At 42.2% G+C, this 21,611-nt stretch overlaps 1 pseudogene; it reads right to left on the bottom strand.

Moving 5' to 3' along the window:
• Positions 1-773: 773 nt before the first annotated feature.
• LOC138845764 (olfactory receptor 7E178-like) lies at positions 774-12,971 on the bottom strand (annotated as a pseudogene).
• Between the last annotated feature and the right edge of the window lie 8,640 nt (positions 12,972-21,611).

The raw sequence follows: 21,611 nt of genomic DNA, 5'->3' as shown, positions 1-21,611 counted from the left end.
TAAGCTGCTGCCGGCAGCCCTGGCATCCCATCTGGGTGCCAGTTCAAATCCTGGCTGTTCCACTTCTGTTCCAGCTCTACGCTAATGCACCTGGGAAAGCAAAGGAGGATGCCTCAAGTACCTAGGCCCCTGCCACTCATGGGGGTGACCTAGAAGAAGCTCCTGAACCTGGCTTAGGGCTGGCCCAGTTCTGGCCATTGCAGCCTTTTGGGGAGTAAACAAGTGGATAAAAGATCTCCCTCTCTTTCTCTAACCATCCTGCCCCCCAGTGTGTGTGTATGTCTGCCTTCCAAATAAATCTCACTTCAGTCTTCACAGAAATTGAAAAAATCAGAATCTCTGGTGGCAGGACACAGAACCCTGGTGGTTCCCTAAAAAAGGAGCAGTGATAGAAGTCCACACTGAAAACCAGCACAAATAAGTTACATAGGATCAAAATGTGATGAAACGTGCAGAAGATTTATGGAAAAGACATAAGCTTCAAAAATGCAGAAAGGGTTGTTCATTTGTACAAGATTCCTGGATCATCAATAATAAACCACAGAGAGTTCTGCAGAGGTAAAGTAGGATTCAGTCATGCAATGGTTAAGATGTATAAAAAATCTGTAATACTCTCCATTCAAAAGGGCAAAAGAAGCAATATTCAGACACAAAATTTAGAGAGACGAGAGCCTCATACATCATGTGGTTAGAAGTGAGACTTGTACTTCCAGATGCTTAGTTTTGCTTCCTTTTTCAACTTGCAGTCCAAACCCATGGCACAAGGACAGAAATTAGGCTGTGTTGCTGAGGAGCTTCTGTATGGCTCTCTTCAAGTCCCTGTTCCTCAGGCCGTAGATAAAGGGGTTGAGCATGGCGATGACCAGAGTGTACACCACAGAAGCCCAGGCACCCTCCCCCGGAGAAAGTGAGAAAGTTGAACTGAGATAGACTCTAAGGCCTGTTCCATAATATAAGCAAACGACTGACATGAGAGCCACAGGTAGAGAAGGCTTTGTACTTCCCACCTGCTGAGGGGATTCTCAGAATGGAGGACACAACGTTATAGTAAGAGAGGAGGATCCCTGTGATAGGGAGAAAACCATAGATGATGCCAACAAGATATCTGAATACATCGTTGGTGAAGGAGTCGGAGGGAGTGAGGCTGAGAAGTTGAGTAGGCTCACAGAAGAAATTAGAAATTTCCAGTTTCTTGAAGCAGGAATCCCTTAAGACCATCAAGTTCTGAAGAAGGGAATACAAAAGGCTGGCCCCAAAGGACACCAAAACTAAGAATCCACAGCGGCCAAGATTCATGATGGCCTGGTAATGCAGGGGGTGGCAGATGGCGACAAACCAGTCATAGGCCATCATGGTCAGAAGCAAAGCATCCATGCATCCACAGATAACAGAGAGAGGCATCTGTGTCAGGCAGCCCACATAGGAGATGGCTGTGCTGTGAGTGTGGATGTCCACAATCATCTTGGGAACCATGGTGGAGGTGAAACCCACATCAGCCAAGGACAGGTTGCAGAGGAAGAAGTACATGGGGGAGTGGAGGTGGGAGTCTGAGCTGACAGCAAGGACAATGAGCAAGTTCCCAAGTACCATGACCAGGTACATGGACAGGAACAGCCCAAAGAGGAGGGGCTGCAGTTCTGTCATCTCTGAGAAGCCCATGAGGTGGAATTCGGAGACACATGTGACATTTTGTATTTCAATATAACCTGGGAATCTTTGAAAAGAAAATAGCATTAGTATAGGAAAAACTGGCTCATGACCCTTGCCTATATTTTCAACTCAACCCATTTTGGGTATAGCACATGAGTAACTCTAAGGTTCTTAGAATAAATTGAATTTAAAAATTTGGCGGGTGACAATACAATTTTGACATTCTTAATTTTTTGAGGTGTGTTTTACATCTTTTTCAAGACCACCACCTCTGTTTCACACTTGGAGACATACAACCTCTGCCATCTTCCTCCACATTGACAGACTTAGTCTTCCTGGAGCTCCTTCTGATTGGTTTCTGTGTTCCTCTTCTCCATCTATGCACACCTGCTTTAGACACTCACATGAGTTGAGCACTGTCTGTGATCACAACCAAATGCAACCAAGTCTTCTCTAACAGAAAAGAATAGCAAGTGCATTTTGCCCCTCTAGGACAACATCATTCTAATTCAAGGAAATGAAGAGCAATCGAATATATCTTATTTTCTTCTCAGGCCATGATAAAAGCTCATTTGACTGAAAATATTTTATAAGTACTCTAAAGTTAGGACTGCATTATCTAGACTCTAAATCGCACTTGCTTTTTGTGATTGGAAACTATTGTTGTGTGCCAGGGTTTCAGCATTCTTAGGTTTTCTGGTTTCTCTCCATTGTCTCTTGTGCTCTGAAAGGCTGACACACAGGGAGACTCCCCAGATGCACATGACCGTATGAAACCACTGACCACAAGTGTTATATTAGTGTATTCTTACTGTCCAATATTTAGAAATAGTGAACTATTTAGAAATACCTGAATTTTTAAAATTTTATTCATGTTTTTATCTATCCAATTTGCTCTCATGCTCTCATCTACCCTGTATGATCTGCTATGTGAGAGCTGTATCTTCCTTAAATATAGTTTCCATTTTTCCTCTTTTCTATAGAGACCTGGTAAGACTGCTTTATAGTTTTTATGATCATAAGTGCCCTTATTTAAGTTGAGGTATTTGGTATCAGGGAAGGGCAAGGCCATTGGAGTCCCAAACTTCCTGTGCATAATTCAAATATTTTCATGTTATACCTTTTTGATTCATTGGTTGTAATTCTCTAATTCTGGATGCCTCAAGGCAACTCCACTTTATTATATTAATAGTCCATACTGTCATTGAATCAAGAAAAGAAGTGTAAAACAAAGAATGCCAGAAAAGAATGTAAATGCACTTGAGCAGTTTCCTTATCTATAAATGTGGAACAATAATTGTTCACGTTATAAGTCTGTTGGAAAGAAGCTTCTGTAAGTATTTTACTACATTCTTTTTCATCTTTCATTTTATTTGAATCTGGGCTGCCTCCAGGGTACACATGAGCAGGAATTGGATCAGAAGTGAAGTGGTGGAGACCTGAACCAGGTACTGTGACACCAGTTGCAAGCTTCCCCACCTGAGGCTTCATTCACTGCAGCAAAATACAAGCTCCTTGTGCCAGTACTGATTTAGGGATCCTTAAATAGTTTTCTTTAAAACTTACCTGTTAAGTGTTATGGGGTTCATTGGAGTAGTGTGCTATATCTGCTGCTCCTGAAATATACTAGTGTGAATTGATGTTCCATTTTACTTTCTCTGTGAAGTACATTGGTCTCATTCAAACACTTTGTCCAATCCTCACTTGAGAAGTCAATATTTAATCTGTCTACATGTTAGTATGACCATGTTTCCAAAATTTCTGTGCTTCTCTCCATACCACACATAGGAATATTTCTAAAAGATGTGTGTGTGTGATATTGTTTGAGTTGCAAATTTGATGAAATTTCAATCTTATTAATAATCAGCTGCATCTGCTGTTCCAATACAATATCAATCATTATTAACTATTTCCTCTTTAGATAGACCGTCAAATATTTCCTTGTCTAATGTCTGGTAGTAATCCTTCCATGAAAACTCACTAAGAAATTTCATCTTGTGAGGGGAATAATAATTCCACTTGGTTCAAGTGGAGAATACGTGGCCCTGGGAAGTGAACGGAAAAATCGGTGTTTTAGTCCTGTGTCAGTCACCTACAACACTCAACAATGTGTATAAATCTCTCCACCTCTTTGTAATTGTGTTGTCCGCTAGACATAGGAAGAATACACCCATATCTGTGACAGGTTAGCACCGAGGGGAAGTTGGAGCTAAAACACATCACTGTTGTGCTTCTTCTAAATACAGATTCTGTCTTTACAGAAATAGCAGCTTTGTTGATAGATGCCATCCTCAAAGGTCAGCTGAGGCTGCAATGATGACAACTCTAACAGGTGTCTCACCTCGGGCAAAAATGTCTCCCTCTTCCCTTCTCTCTCTACGTTTTCCTTTTATTATAGATCAGACCATCTCCGCCTTAATTTTTCAATACTCATAAACAATGGTTATGCTATAGATTCTATTAACTGAAATTGCATGTGTCCTTCACAGAGACAAAAATTGCATAGTATTCTGAGTTTCTATATCTATTTCACATTCCTGAAAGGGGTGAAGGTAATGGCAAGAAAGCACCAAGTGTATTGAAGCCACACAGTTACACCCAATGATTATGAGCCAGGCAAGGCTTTCCTCTATATGTTGCAGAGATTTTTTGTGCCTCCTCTGGACCAACCAACAAATGGGATCTGAGGAATCAAAAATGAAAGATTGCCATTCTTCCCAAAATGCACAACTCATATATACATTTGTGAGGATATACTTACACTGTAAAATGTTTTGTCAGAATGAAAATTAAATTTTGGGTTCATGTTAATGCAAAAATAGTTTTGGATATAAAGTTTTTGATAATATGTGGAAAATGTGATTATGAAAAACTTGTGCATGGATTTAAAAAACAGGTTTGGGCCAAAATGAATTTAGATAATTCATTCCATTTCTCGATGAATGTTTTGAAGTTCTCAAACAAGGACAAGAGCAACAAATCCTGGTACAGAAATAGGAAGGCACAGTATCAAGCAGGTTATATTTTAGTGAATGATATGATTATCAACCTTAAAATAGTAAGAACAATATCTAAAATTTTGCTCCCTTTTGATTCATCTATTACTTATAGATCACATAGGAAGCTTCCATTCTAAGTTCATTCATTACTCAGATGACAATGCCCCATGTCAAAGATCCTAAAAACATCCTCTACACACAGGAATAATCAGCAGATTGGACAGTATTCAAAACTGCATGCTCTCTGGATCTGATGATTAAAGGTCTCCACTGTCTCCCAGTCAGCAGAATGTGTTAAGCAGAGTTTCAGAGGTTAAAACATTAGGTACCTCTGAGATCCATTGTTATTCTCTTTCATTTTCTACAATAGAAATAAAATCCTCATACCTCATATTAATGTCTCTTTTTGAGATTAAGTAGGATGATTTATAAGAGAAGTAGAGGAAGTTGAATGCAAAGTGAAATGACTCGAGAGATATCTTCCCTGAATGACCCTGTGCCTGCTCCACCTGTGATCTTTGCTTTTGAATTAAGTCACATGTCATTGGCTGCTGCCTGCCATAATCTACAAAGAAACCCCAAAGAAAGAGTAAAATTAATAAGCGGTCTCTTCTTTGGCCCAACTAACTAAAAAAAGAAGAGAAAAGACCCAAATCAATAAAATCAGAGATGAAAAAGGAAACGTAACAACAGACACCACAGAAATAAAAAGAATCATCAGAAATTACTACAAGGACCTGTACGCCAGCAAACAGGAAAACCTATCAGAAATGGATAGATTCCTGGACACATGCAACCTACCTAAATTGAACCATGAAGACATCGAAAACCTAAATAGACCCATAACTGAAACAGAAATTGAAACAGTAATAAAGGCCCTCCCAACAAAGAAAAGCCCAGGACCAGATGGATTCACCGCTGAATTCTACCAGACATTTAAAGAAGAACTAATCCCATTTCTTCTCAAACTATTCAGAACAATCGAAAAAGAGGGAATCCTCCCAAATTCTTTCTATGAAGCCAGCATCACCTTAATCCCTAAGCCAGAGAAAGATGCAGCACTGAAAGAAAATTACAGACCAATATCCCTGATGAACATAGACGCAAAAATCCTCAATAAAATTCTGGCCAATAGAATACAACAACACATCAGGAAAATCATCCACCCAGACCAAGTGGGATTCATCCCTGGTATGCAGGGATGGTTCAACATTCGCAAATCAATCAATGTGATTCACCACATTAACAGACTGCAGAAGAAAAACCATATGATTATCTCAATTGATGCAGAGAAAGCATTTGATAAAATTCAACACCCTTTCATGATGAAAGCTCTAAGCAAATTGGGTATAGAAGGAACATTCCTCAATATAATCAAAGCAATTTATAAAAAACCCACAGCCAGCATCCTATTGAATGGGGAAAAGTTGGAAGCATTTCCACTGAAATCTGGCACCAGGCAGGGATGCCCACTCTCACCACTGCTATTTAACATAGTTCTGGAAGTTTTAGCCAGAGCCATCAGACAAGAAAAAGAAATCAAAGGAATACAAATCAAGAAGGAAGAAGTCAAACTATCCCTCTTTGCAGACGATATGATTCTGTACTTAGAGGATCCAAAGAACTCTACTAAGAGACTATTGGAACTCATAGAGAAGTTTGGCAAAGTGGCAGGATATAAAATCAATGCACAAAAATCAACAGCCTTTGTATACACAAGCAATGCCATGACTGAGAAAGAGCTGCTAAGGTCAATCCCATTCACAATAGCTACAAAAACAATCAAATACCTTGGAATAAACTTAACCAAGGACGTTAAAGATCTCTACGATGAAAATTACAAAACCTTAAAGAAGGAAATAGAAGAGGATACCAAAAAATGGAAAAATCTTCCATGCTCATGGATTAGAAGAATCAACATCATCAAAATGTCCATTCTCCCAAAAGCAATTTATAGATTCAATGCAATCCCAATCAAGATACCAAAGACATTCTTCGCAGATCTAGAAAAAATGATGCTGAAATTCATATGGAGGCACAAGAGAGCTCGAATAGCTAAAGCAATCTTGTACAACAAAAACAAAGCCGGAGGCATCACAATACCAGACTTCAGGACATACTACAGGGCAGTTGTAATCAAAACAGCATGGTACTGGTACAGAAACAGATGGATAGACCAATGGAACAGAATTGAAACACCAGAAATCAACCCAAACATCTACAGCCAACTTATATTTGATCAAGGATCTAAAACTAATTCCTGGAGCAAGGACAGTCTATTCAATAAATGGTGCTGGGAAAACTGGATTTCCACGTGCAGAATCATGAAGCAAGACCCCTACCTTACACCTTACACAAAAATCCACTCAACGTGGATTAAAGACCTAAATCTTCGTCCTGACACCATTAAGTTATTAGAGAACATTGGAGAAACCCTTCAAGATATTGGCACAGGCAAAGAATTTCTGGAAAAGACCCGGGAGGCACAGACAGTCAAAGCCAAAATCAACTATTGGGATTGCATCAAATTGAGAAGTTTCTGTACTGCAAAAGAAACAGTCAGGAGAGTGAAGAGACAACCGACAGAATGGGAAAAAATATTTGCAAACTATGCAACAGATAAAGGGTTAATAACCAGAATCTACAAAGAGATCAAGAAACTCCACAAAAACAAAACCAACAACCCACTTAAGAGATGGGCCAAGGACTTCAATAGACATTTTTCAAAAGAGGAAATCCAAATGGCCAACAGGCACATGAAAAAATGTTCAAGGTCACTAGCAATCAGGGAAATGCAAATCAAAACCACAATGAGGTTTCACCTTACCCCGGTTAGAATGGCTCACATACAGAAATCTACCAACAACAGATGCTGGCGAGGATGTGGGGAAAAAGGGACACTAACCCACTGTTGGTGGGAATGCAAACTGGTCAAGCCACTATGGAAATCAGTCTGGAGATTCCTCAGAAACCTGAATATAACCCTACCATTCGACCCAGCCATCCCACTCCTTGGAATTTACCCAAAGGAGTTTAAATTGATAAACAAAAAAGCGGTCTGCACCCTAATGTTTATTGCAGCACAATTCACAATAGCCAAGACCTGGAACCAACCTAAATGCCCATCAACGGTAGACTGGATAAAGAAATTATGGGATATGTATTCTTTAGAATACTATACCGCAGTAAGAAACAACGAAATCCAGTCATTTGCAACAAAATGGAGGAATCTGGAACACATCATGCTGAGTGAAGTAAGCCAGTCCCAAAGGGACAAATACCATATGTTCTCCCTGATCGGTGACAACTGACTCAACACCAAAAAGGAAACCTCCTGAAGTGAAATGGACACTATGAGAAATGGTGACTTGATCAGCATAGCTCTGACTGCTAATGGACAACTTAATACATTATCCCTCATAGTATTTTTTTTTTGTCTGTTCTACTTAATATGACTGGTTTAATTCTGTAATTATCACACAGTTATTCTTAAGTGTTGAAAATTAACCGAAATGTGATCCCTGTTAAACATAAGAGTGGGAATAAGAGAGGGAAGAGATGTATAATTTGGGACATGCTCGGGCTGACTTGCCCCAATTGGTAGAGTTGGAAACATACCAGGGGATTCCAATTCAATCCCATCAAGGTGGCATGTGCCAATGCCATCTCACTACTCCAAGTGATCAATTTCAGTTCACAATTGATCATAATGAAAGGACTAAGAGTCAAAGGGAGCACATAAACAAGTCTAGTATCTGCTAACACCAACCGATAGAATAAATAAAGGGGAGAGTGATCCAACATGGGAAGTGAGATACTCAGCAGACTCATAGAATGGCAGATGTCCTAAATAGCACTCTGGCCTCAGAATCAGCCCTAAAGGCACTCGGATCTGGCTGAAAAGCCCATGAGAGTATTTCAGGCATGGAAAGCCAAGACACTCTGGCAAAAAGATCTCTGTGAGTGAGATCCCAGTGGAAAGAACAGGTCTTCAAAGAGGGAGGTGCCTTTCTCTGAAGGGAGGAGAGAACCTCCACTTTGACTATGACCGTGTCTAAACAAGATAAGAGTCGGAGAACTCAAGGGGCTTCCATAGCCTTGGAAACTCATAACTGGTGCATAGGGAGATTACTGATGCCATAAACAGGAGTGTCAATTGGTAAAGTCAACAACAGGAGTCACTGTGCACTTACTCCTCATGTAGGATCTCGGTCCTTAACGTGCTGTACACTGAGGCTTAATGCTATAACGAGTACTCAAACAGTATATTTCACTTTGTGTTTCTATGGGGGTGCAAACGACTGAAATCTTTACTTAATGTACACTAAACTGATCTTCTGTAAAAAAAAAAAAAAAAAAAAAAAAAAAGAAAGAAATTTTCAATTCCCAACTTGACTCTCACTGGGATTAAACATGACAATAGGTCTGATCTGATTTCATCATCATTTTAAAAAAATCATCTATTATTTTTCACTTTATGTTTCTGTGTGGGAGCAAACTGTTGAAATACTTACTTAAGGTATACTAAGCTGATCTTCTGTATATTAAGATAATCGAAAATGAATCTTGATGTGAATGGAAGGGGAGAGGGAGTGGGAAAGGGGAGGGTTGTTGGTGGGAGGGACGGTATGGGGGGGGAAGCCATTGTAACCCATGAGTCGTACTTTGGAAATTTATATTCATTAAATAAAAGATAAAAAAAAAAAAAAAAAAAAAAAGCGGTCTCTTCTTTGAAGGGACATAAAATTGAAAAGACTGCTTGAGTCATCAGAGGGGAATATGGGTTACATTTCTTTTCTGAAATCAGCCCACCTGTTTCAGCATTGGTTCTTCCTTCTTCCCTGACAACCCTTGATTCAAGCCAAACAAAAGTGCTGAGCTCCTCTCCTCTTCTATAGAATAAAAGTGTGTGCAGCGTAACTTGGGAGATTATGTAATGACATGAAACAAGTGACTCAGGATGGAGAGTTCAGACACTGGCACTTATAAAGTTTTCAATAAAATTTCAAGATGCTTTGGTTGCTGGCACCCTTCCCATCACCTTCATGATCTTGTTTGAGTGTTCAGGGATAGTTTATACAGAGTCATGTGCTACTAAGTGAAGGAGATCCCAGTGGGAAGAAGAATCTCTCATTCTGAAGAAAATCTCTGAATGAGAGCCTTGAACCCCTCTGAGAACCAAGAACACAAACCTCACAAATTTCTGAGCTGAAATTTTGCCTGATTCTTTCCCATCTGTCTATCCCAGCAGTCATTTTCATCCTGGTGATGAGAAAGCAATGTTCCTGACATTCCCAGATCCTGTTACTTCTCCCTCAGCACTTACTGAGCTATGCTGCGTCTCAGCTGAAGCATGATAAGTGGTGATGGCTCCTCTGTTCCTCGTCTGCCTGGAGTGCAGTGGAGCCTCACATTCTTTACTAAGGTCTGGAAAGGAGGCAGAATCAGGCCATGTCCTCCGGATACAGATGCTCACAATGGTACGGATCATTGTATGGAGCTACTGGAATTCTACTGGCAAAGTCAAGGTCTAAAGGTGCTGGAAGATCTTTGGGAAAGGTGCTAGAAGAAACTTGGAAGACCCTAGGGTTCAACGCACAGAGCTCCTCATTAGCCAGTGGGTGCAACTACACACCTGGTGCAGAAGGACAGCCTAAGCATCAACAGGCTCTGGATCAGGGCACACAACAGACTGATGCACCAGGATACAAGAACAAGCAGGCCACAGAGATGGGGAATCATGATGACTGGGTAGTGCAAGGGGTGGCAGATGGCCACAAAGTGATCGTAGGCCATCCAGGGGAGGAGAAGTGTGTACATGCCTCCAAAAACCATGAAGAAGTACATTTGAGTGATGCAGCCTGCGAAGGTGATGGAATAGCTCTGAGTCTTGATGTCCTGCAGCATCTTTGGGATGGTTGTAGAGATGAAACAGATGTCAGCCAAGGACAGTTTGGAGAGGAAGAAGTACATGGGTGTGTGGAGGTGGGCATGGGAGCTGATGGCCAGGATGATGAGCAGGTTTCCAAGCACTGTGACCACAAGCATGAGCAGGAACAAACCAAATAACAGAGGTTGGTGCTTTGAGTCTTGAGAAAAGCCCAGGAGTAAAAATCCTAAAATACTTGTTCAATTTCCAGGTTCCATGTTGTTGACACATCAGCTAAACAATTCAGGAAGAGAAGGCACATGAAATAGACAATGAGCAGCCTTTCAATTCTCTCTGAATTTTCAATTCTTGAGGTGAAGAATTGAGAAAAACAAGCTTACTGTTACAAAACTTAAGAATTCTATAGTCTGTCTCTTGTTATAGGCAACATTTTGTAATGCTGACCAATCTCTGTCCATTAGCCTCTGGGACACTCATCTATTTCCTTTGGTTTTGTGTGTGTGTGTGTGTGTTGTTTTATTTTAGAGGCAGAGTTATGGAGAGGCAGAGGCAGAGAGAGAGGTCTTCCATCCACTGGTTCACTCCCCAGATGTCCACAACTGTCGGAGCTGTGCTGATCTGAAGCCAGGAGACAGGAGCTGCTTCCTGGTCTCCCACATGGGTGCAGGGGCTCAAGCTCTTAGGTTATCTTCCACTGCTTTCCCAAACCATATCAGAGAGCTAGATGGGAAGTGGAGCAGTCGGGACTCAAACCGGTACCCATATGCAATCTGGCGCTGCAGGTGGTGGCTTTAGTCACTATGCCACAGCACTAGGCTCTCACCTATTCCCTTTATCTCTGACTTAGAGTCAAGGACGACAAACAGCAACTTTAGATCTTAGGGTTAAAATAGTCCACATCTTCGCTAACACATAAGAGGCCCAGTGATCTAAAGGAAAGGTTTAGGCCATCTTGCTTGTCTGGGGCACATCTGAAACCAGAAAACCACATCTGGGTATTAAGAAAATGTGAGAGCAAGGACAACATCTAGATAAAATACTGCAGGATAAGTAGGATGATGACTTACTTCCCAAGGTAAAGAAAGGAAGAAAAGGAAGGGAGAGGAAAGGAAAATGCATACTAGCAGGAAACTAGGATTAGGAGCAGAGCCAGAACTCAGCCCAGGCTCTGTGATATAGGATGCAGGCATCCCAAAAAGCATCCTAACTAATCAACTCATCAAATGCCCACCTGGCTTACTTATTTTAGTGAGCACACGTGCAGAGATCCTATGGGCCATGGACAGGATTCTGGTGTTCCCTGGAACGTAACCTGCATCTTAATATCATCAACAGCATTGCAAAATAAAGCAATTCCATTCCCTACTAGGTCTATTGCAGGGACTTCCTTCCACATGACCATCATGATAACACATCTTTCTGAAATGAACATCAAGCTGCATCACTCTCCTCCTACAACCTTGAGATGTCTTTCTGGTGCTGCCTTTCTGATTCTGTTCAGGATTTTATAGGAAAAAAAAATCATTAACAAGGTGGCTGACTTACAAATGACAGAAATTGCATGTGATATTTCTAAGAGTCAGGGAGCCCTCTCTTACTTATTCTATTTCCTTAAGCACTTGTAGATCCACACAAAAATAAATTTATCCTTTATTTCCATTTTCCATGAAGTTATAAAGTTTCATCATATAGTCCATGTGAACATTCAGGTTTTAGAACTGTTTTCATGAAAGTAATCATTTGGCCAGAAAAAGGTTCTATTTCTGGGATAATCAAATATTGTTCTTTCAGTCTACATTAAAAAGTTGAGACAATGAGAAATGTACAGTGGAAAACATAATTGTGGAGTGCAGCATTGTAGCTCAACACTTGCATTGCCATCATCCATTCTGGCTGCCCTGCTTCCAATTCAGCTCCCGGCTAATACCACCTGGGAAAGCTCTGCCACCCACATGGAAGACCCTATGGAATTCCTGGCTCCTGGCTTTGGTGTAGCCCAGCCTTGACTATTGCAGCCATTTGGGAAGTGAACAAATGGATAGACAATCCCTCTCTCTCTCTTTCTGTGCACGCTCCTGTGTCCCCCCCCTTGTCACTATGCCTTTCAAATCAATGAATTTTTGTATATATTTAAAAATAGCACCAGCCAAATGATGATTCAAATGAGTCATGACATTAGGGTTAGCAATGTTTATCTTAAGTTGCCCATGTTAGAAACTTTCTTCCAACATTCAGATCAAAGGTTAGACATCAGAAGCTGGAAGGTTAGTCATCTTTGTTCATACTAGTCCCTTTGTCCACGCACCAATTAAGTATGCCCTATTCTACTTCTACTGCCTAGAGTCCGAGGGCAGTTGTGCTGAACTATGTTGGGAATTACGAAAGAATGAATGCAGCAGCTTGTCAGTCACTGAAAAAGTCCTGGAAACCATTCTGCAAGAAGGGAGTCTTGGGCCAGGCTATGTGGAGGCTGTTGGGATATGAAGATTAAGGGTGTGTGGCCTTTGTATTCATGGTCCGGCCTCCCAGCTGTAAAGATAGATGCAGAAAACAGTAATTGTAACATAGAAATTTAAGTGCTAAGGTGGATTATAGTGTGGAATACAGAGAGGGGCTCTAAATTGAGCCTGGGGCTATGGAGTCATGGAAGCATTCCTGGAGGAAGGGCTACCTGGGAAAGTAGTTATTCAGAGAAGGGTTGAGTCAGGACTCCCTGGAAGAGAGAAGAAGAATGGGAGATGTTTGAAAAAGGAGGCAGTAGAGGCCAGAGGGTTCTGGCAATTTGCTCTTGCTTAAGTAGAAAATGGTAGATGAGAACGATAAAGAATGATGTTGGATAGATGGGCAGAAATGACATCTCTAAGAACCTGGAAAGAGAAATTGCACAGAGAATGGTGATGTGAAGAGAGTACAATTAAGGGGGAGGGGACAGAGAGAGAGAGAGAGAATGAATGAATACAATCAAGGGACTAATGTGATATGAATTACAATTATTGCTGGTACCTGGAGGGAAAGATGAGTTTGGGGCAGACATAACATTTGGGGAGTCCTCACATCATTTGAGTTGAAGGGACCCACTGAAGAATTATGTTGCCTAAGAAAGACAAGCACCAAGAGAGGTGCACAAGGAAATCAAGGGAAATCATGGGAAAGGGATATTGTGGGTTCCAGTGCACCCCTGCCATCCCCCAAGAATTAAGGCAGGGGATGTCAAGAGGGAAGGTGGTGTTAGGCTTACCTGTGTCCTTCCCTTTCCCTCCCTCACACCCCAACCCAAGAATTTCTATGCCACAGTCCAAGATGCTAGGGAATTCAGCCTCTGCTTTCTTGAAGGAATCTAATAAGAGCCCTGGATAAGAGTTAAGAGGGAAGGGGAAGCACAGATCGTTCTGGAAAGCAGGAAATGTCCCTAAGCAAGTGTGGGTCACAGAATTCAGAAGGCTTGGGTAGGGTAATTGATGAACAACTTAATATGTTATCCTTCTTAGTATTTTTTTTTTGTTCTACTTAATACTTTTGGTTGAATACTGTAATCAATACACAATTATTCTTAAGTGCTGAAACTTAACTGAAAAGTGATCACTGTTAAATATAAGAGAAGGAATAAGAGAGGGAAGATATGTGCAATTTGCGACATGCTCAAGCTGACTTACCTCAAACGGTAGAGTTAGAAACATACCAGGGGATTCCCATTCAATCCCATCAAGGTGGCATGTACCAATGCCATCTCTCTAGTCCCGGTGATCAATTTCTGTTTACAATTGATCATAGTGATAGGACTAAGAACCAAAAGCATCACATAAATAAGAATAGTGTCTGCAAATACTAGCTGATAGAATAAAAATGGGAGAGAACGATCCAACATGGGAAGTGAGATACACAGCAGACCCATAGAATGGCAAATGTCCTAATAGCACTCTGGCTTCATAATCAGCCCTTAAGGCATTCGGATCTGGCTGAAATGCCCATGAGGGTATTTCAGGCATGGAAAGCCAAGACACTCTGGGGGAAAAAAAAAAAAAACCTAAATGAAAGATCTCTGCGAGTGAGATTCCAGTGGAAAGAATGGGTCATCAAAAAAGGAGGTACCTTTCTCTGAAGGGAGGAGAGAACTTCCACTTTGACCATGGCCTTGTCTAAATATGATCAGAGTCAGTGAACTCAGGGGGCTTCCATAGCCTTGGCAGCTCATGACAAGAGCCTAGGGTGATTACTGATGCCATAAACAAGAGTGTCAAATTGTTAAGTCAACAGCAGGAGTCACTGTGCACTTACTCCTCATGTAGGATCTCTGTCCTTAGTGTGCTGTACATTGAGATTTAATGCTATAACAAGTACTCAAACAGTATTTTTCACTTTATGTTTCTGTGTGGGAGCAAACTGTTGAAATCTTTACTTAATGTATGCTAAACTGATCTTCTGTATATAAAGAGAATCAAAAATGAATCTTGATGTGAATGGAATGGGAGAGGGAGTGGGAAAGGGGAGGGATGCAGTTGGGAGGGACGTTATGGGGGGAAGCCATTGTAATCCATAAGCTGTACTTTGGAAATTTATATTCATTAAATAAAAGTTTAAAAAAAGAGAGAGAGAATAGATCTAGAAGGGTCCAAGACTTTGCTGTTAAAAATTTACAGTTCTATCAGGACCTTGGGGCATCCATCTGTGCAACTTGGACTGGAAATCATAACACTAGACCATGTGGTCCAGGGTAGTGAAGTGGCCAACAAATTCTAGCACCTCTCATCATCTTCCTAACCATGCCCACTAACAAAACAAAACCAAAGAGAAAACTCACTACACAATGGCAGCTATTACCAAGCAGTCTAATCATTCTTCCTTCCCAGAAATTACTTTCAGCAAGTCTTTCTCCATGAACATTACAGATTTTACCTTACCTTATACTTAACAAAAGGCAATGCCCTTTCCCCTCCCATAGTTTCCTCAACACTTACCAGGCTATGCAGGCTCGGCAGCATGAGCCCACACAAAGCCAAATGTCTAGAATCTCTTTCTTTCATAGAGGGTGGATGATAGACAGAAGGTCTGGCCCCCAGAAAAGTGGAAGACAGAGCCAGGCATGTGCCATAGGGCCTGGATCACTTCTTCTGGAGATGATGTGAGTATCTTCTGTGTGGGACCTTGAAGACTATAAGTTAGTGAGTTCCAAGTTGTGTCCTGGAGGCTGTATCCCCTCTGAAGCTAATTAGACAAATTGATCAGTGATGTGTTCATTCTCTGATTATTTTGGCTCCACAAAGACAGGGAATCTAACCTGCCAATTCATTATCCCTGGGAGACTAACACTGAAGACATCTGTAATTTCTCTCTCCTACGTTCTTCACCTCTGGGAAAAATTAATCTTACTTGGATCACTTCTTTGTGACAAATATGGCAGCATTTTTTGGCTTGTAGATTCCTAATAAGATGATGGTTGAGTAGAAAAAGTTCCAGGATTCACTGGAGCAGTGATGTCAAAATCTAGCCTAAACCAGGACTGCCTCAATATTTGTGGTTTTTTAAAGATTTATTCATTTATTTGAAAGTCATGGTTACACAGAGAGAGACGGATAGCCGGGGGCGGGGGGGGGGGGTGTATTCCATCTGTTGGTTCACTCCTCAATTGGCCAGAATGGCTAGAGTTGCACCTATCCAAAGCCAGGAGCCAGAGCTGCTTCCAGTTTTCTCACGCAGGTGCAGGGACCCAAGGACTTGGGCCAACTTTTACTGCTTTCCCAGGCCATAGCAAAGTGCTGCATCAGAAGTGGAGCAGCCAGGACTCAAACCAGCACCTATATGGGATGCCAGCACTGCAGGTGAGGGCTTTACCCGCTATGCCACAGCGACACCCCCTCAACATTTTTTATACATAGATCTTTAAGGCCCACTCCAAAGTTTCTGTCTCAGGAAATCTCAACTTGAGTCCATCAAGTTTTATGTTGGACAAGTTTCAAATTTGATGGTTCCAACGACAATCCTTTGAGAACCACCAGCACAAATTTAGGTTTATCAAAAATAGCAACTAGGGCTCTGTCAACATATGGCTTCCCACTCAATCCCAGACTTATCTTGTCAAGTTCTTCAGAAGACCTAAGAGTCTATTTGTTTAAAAATTACAATAGGTATGGGCAATGTGGCCTAGTAGGTTAAGCCACCACTTTGGAAACCAGCATCCCATATTGGAGGGCCTGGGAATTGAGTCCCAACTCCATTTCCATCCTGCTTCCTGTTAATGCACACACTGGCAGGCAACTGATGATGGCTCAAGTGCCTTGGTCCATGCAATCCACGTGGGACCACAGAATGAGTTCTGGCCTCTTGGCTTCATCCTGGCCCAGCTCCAGCTCTTGTAGGCATCTAGGGAATGAAATAGCAGATCCAGGATTCTCTCTCTCTCTGTCTCTCTAACTTTTAAATAGATAATGTTATTTCTTTTAATTTTTATGTAACAAGGTTGTTATTTTCCTTTATTTCTTTTTTTAGTGTTTGTATTTTAATTTTCAATTAGTTTTTTAACAGATTCAGTGTGATTTGTAGATAGTTCTAATAACAATGATATTCCATTCCTCCCTCCATCCCTCCCTAACCATCCCATACATCCTTCTCCCTATCTCTTAATTAGTTTTTGAGATAACATCTTTAAAATTTACATTACAGTAAAAAGTCTTAATACTTCATCAAAGAAGAAGTTTAACAAGTACAAAGCAAAAAGACACTAGTGGGAATATAGACAATGACTATAAATAATAACTGGAAAAATGAACATTTCACCCATATAGAGTAAATGTTAAACACAAATAAAAATTAGATGTTTTATTTCTTGAACTTTTGGTTAACACTTTTAACACTTTTCTATGGTTATATGTGTGTGTTTGTGTACACAGATATGTAACAAAATGCAGCATTTTAACCATTTTCAAAAATGTTTCTTGGGAGCCAGTGCTGTGGTGCAGTGGGTTAAAGCCCTGTCCTGAAGCCTCAACATCACATATGGACACTGGTTCTAGTCCTGGCTGCTCCTCTTCCAATCTAGCTCTCTGCTATGGCCTGGGAAAAAAATGGGGGATGTTCCAGGTCCTTGAGCCCCTGCATCCATGTAGGACACCTGGAGGAAGCTCTTGGCTCTTGACTTCAAATCGGTTCAGCGCCAGCTGCTGCGGCTGTCTTGGGATTGAACCAGCAGATAGTGGACCTCTGTCTCTTCCTCACTCTAACTCAGTCTTTCAAATAAATACAATGAATCTTTTTAAAAAAAGTTTTGTGAGTTATTTTGATTTACTTGCACAGCAGTATGACAAAGAGAAATCTTCCATCCACTAATTGACTCCCCAAAATGCCTACAACAGCCAGAGCTGGTCCAGACTGAACCCAGGGGCCCAGAATTCCATCCTGGTCTCCTGTGTGTATGGCAAGGGCCCAAGCACTTGGACTATCATCTGCTGCCTCCCAGGTTGTATTAGCAGGGAGTTGGAAGAGAAATGGAATAGCTAGGGCTTGAATAGGCACTCCACAATGCAGGCACCCAAGAAACTGCTGAACCAGCTTTGCCACAATGCCAGCCCCTATTGTAACCATTTCTTAGTGGATAGTTCAGTGGCACTAGACACATTCCAATGTTGTACACTGTTGCTGTGGATTCATTCTGGGAGGAGAAGCACAGTGGGGGCCAGAGGCGTGGAGTCACAACACAGACCCCGGGAGTCAGGTGAAAGTGGGCTAGAGGTAAGCAGTTTGCAGACTCATTTATTTCAGTTGGTGCAGCAGCTTCTATAGCCAAGGCAGCCAATCTGGTAAAGGGGTGGTTTATGCCCTAACCAATCACTGCCTATTGCCAGGCATGCTCCTTTGCCAGTTGGGTTCTGAAGCCATTCCTGAGTAACTGACACTCACTTGCCAGTGGCCATCTTGGCACAGCCTTCTCATTCCACCACATTTCCCCCTTTTTGTTTATTTTTGAACAATGGGAGGCACAATCCTTGGCCATACCATTGTTGACCCCGTTTCTATGTGGTCTCCTCATTTGGCTGTGCCTGTCTTAGGTTGTACCCCAGGGGATCTTACCTGTTGTTGACTAACCAGCCCTCAAATTGGGAGACCACAGGAGTGCTTGCTCAGATGGGGGTAGGAATGAGGAACAATGGTAATCAGGAATGGCAAGACTGCACGCAGGCTGTGGGCTTTTCTAGTGGCTGACTGGAGCTAAGTGGGGTATAAAGCAGTAGCAGATTTGGCTGTGGGCAGTTCCTCAGGGCAGGATGATAGGGCAGCAGCTTGACAATCAGTAGCAGGTGCATCCACTAACAAGGCGGACTCTCAGTCTTGTTCAGTTGGTCTGGTTGACTGTAAGTTACAGGCTTGATGTTTCTGGCTGGTAGCCAAATGGGCTGTCCCACATTCTCTGGAAAGACACAAGCATATCCTCGGCCCTTGGTTAGCAGAAGCCTTTTTATGGGTGTTGTAATCCAGGGCCTGAATTGCGAATCCACTCTGACATTAATGGCAAACATGTGGGTGGGATGGGGTCTAGTGGCTGCCCTGAGAGCCCGGGGTACCCGGGGACTGCCACAAATGTGGGGATCCTGACTGGTTGCAGATGGGATGACCTCACATGGCTTAGCACTTTGAGGTTTTCTAAGTTCATCCCATGGATATTTGGGGGATGGCTGGCTAGGCATTGCGACATTTTCTGATGGCATGTCATTTTCACTGTCGGAGCTCTCTCTCCCTAAGTTATCAACTGGTGCCTGTGAGGCAGCAGCCTGGAGGGGCAGGCTCTTATCATTCATGTATTCATTATGTTTGGTAATCTATGTGGATTTCTGAGAGGGGGGTATCTTTCCCATGTTTGAGTACTTAAGAGTGGTGCACCACACCAACTCTAGCCAAAGGAAAGACACACACAGCACTGCTGCCATAATAAAACAAATTCCTAGCACCTCAGTGGCTGATGGCATTATGCAGGGGGGTCCCTACATTAGATGAACAGACAGTGGTGTATCAGATCGTAAGTATGTCCAGTGCTTAGAGGGGAACTCCTTGATTCGTTTGGTCAAGGCCATATGCCCACGCAGTGTATCAGGAGCTCACCTCTCTCGAGTGAGGGAAGATGACTTGGCTCCAAATTCTGGGATGATCAGTCCCTTATGTGAATTCGCCGGGTGAACCAAAAGTAAAAGAAGGAACCGAGGGGCCGGTGCCATGACTCACTTGATTAATCCTCCACCTGCGGTGCTGGTATCCCATATGGGCACCAGTTCTAGTCCTGGTTGCCCCTCTTCCAGTCCAGCGCTCTGCTGTGGCTCTGGAAGGCAGTGGAGGATGCCCAGTGCTTTGCCCCCACACCCACATGTGAGAATAGGAGGAAGTACCTGGCTCCTGGCTTCAGATCGGTGTGGCATGCTGGCTGTATCGGCCATTTGGGGAGTGAACCAGCAGAAGAAAGACCTTTCTCTCTGTCTCTCTCTCTAACTCTGCCTGTCAAAAAAAAAGGACGATCCGAGAAGTGGCGTTACACTTCTGGGTGGTGTGTACCTAACCTAGGTACACAACTGAGGACAAGGGCAAGGAAATGGGCGTAGGAGGGGGTTCACCCTCACAGAACTGAACAGCACACAAAACACCGAGGGGCCTACTTGCTGAAATCAAGGGGGGACCTCGCCAAGTCCGACACACTGTCTCTCAGTCATGTTGGGTGCCAGATGTAGCTGTGGATCCGTTCTGAGAGGAGTAGCATGGTGGGCACAAGAGGCATGGAGTCATCACACAGACCCCAGGAGTCAGGTAAAAGCAAGCCAGAGGTGAGCAGCCCACAGACTCCTTTATTTCAGTTGGTACAGCAGCTTACATAGCCGAGGCAGCCAATCCGGTCAAGGGGCAGTTTATGCCCTAACAATTCACAGCCTGTTGCCAGGCAACCTCCATTGCCAGGTGCTTTCTGAAGCCATTCCTGAGTAACTGACACTCACTTGCCAGTGGCCATCTTGGCATGGCCTTCTCATTCCACCACAGTACACTGTCCTCTATCCAGTTCTTTTAGCTTTTCATCATCCCAAGCAGAAGTCTGTACACCTTACAAAAAACAACTGCCCATTCTCTAACTCCAGCCTCAGGGCAGCCTCTGTTCTACAGTAGTGTCTGAGAATTCTCTATCTGGGTTCCTCACTGAAGTGGAATCATACAATATCTGACATGTTGTGTCTGTTTTATTTCAGTTCCATCATGTTTTCAAGGTTCAACTATGGTACTGTACGTATCAAAATGCCATTCTTTCTAAATTTTTTGTTTCATTATGATAAAATTCACATCAAATCTCTCAAGATACTAATTTTTCAAGCTTTACTGAGGTATAATTAACAAATAAAAATCATAGATTTTGATGTTGTAATATACCTATAAGTTGTGAAATTATTATTACAATCAAGTGGACACCTCACATGAAGACCATTTGTGTGTGTGTGGTGAGAACATGGAAGATGCAGCAGAGTACCTGTGTCCAGCACTTGACTCTGGCTCCTGACTCCAGAGTCCTGCAAATGCAGACCCTGGCGGGTAGCAGTGATGGCTCAATTGATCAGGTTCCTGCCACCACATGGGAGACCTGGATTGAGTTCCTGACTGCTGGCTCCTCCTCCAGCTGGGCTGGTGCAGCCATCGGGGGAGTAAACAGAGTTGATGGCAACTTTCTCTGTCTCTCTCTCTCTCTCTCTCCTTCTCACGTGAACAATAATTTAAATTTTAAAAAAAGGAAGCTCTCCCTACCCCAATTAAACATTTATAAGTACACTTTTTTTTCTCCTCAAATACCACAAGGAAGCAGCTCCACTAAAAAGTAAATTTTCAATAACTGGTGCTCTCAAGGGATGAATCTAGAACTCCTGAGGTTGATTTAGTCCATAACTGAGGAAAAGAAAAAAGATAACAAGGACAGAGAGAAAAAGCTGTTTCTCCATATACATCTGTTTCTCGCATGTCCTAGAGCTAAAAAGGGAAAATCATCTAAAATTTGCTTTATATAATCTTCATAGAAACTCGTAAAATTAATTTTATTTTAATTGGCAGTTATATGTTTATGG

This window comes from Oryctolagus cuniculus, chromosome 16, assembly GCF_964237555.1.
Source record: "Oryctolagus cuniculus chromosome 16, mOryCun1.1, whole genome shotgun sequence".
Taxonomy (NCBI): domain Eukaryota; kingdom Metazoa; phylum Chordata; class Mammalia; order Lagomorpha; family Leporidae; genus Oryctolagus; species Oryctolagus cuniculus.
Note: the sequence above shows the minus strand (reverse complement) of the source record. Positions and strands in the feature narration are given on the sequence as shown.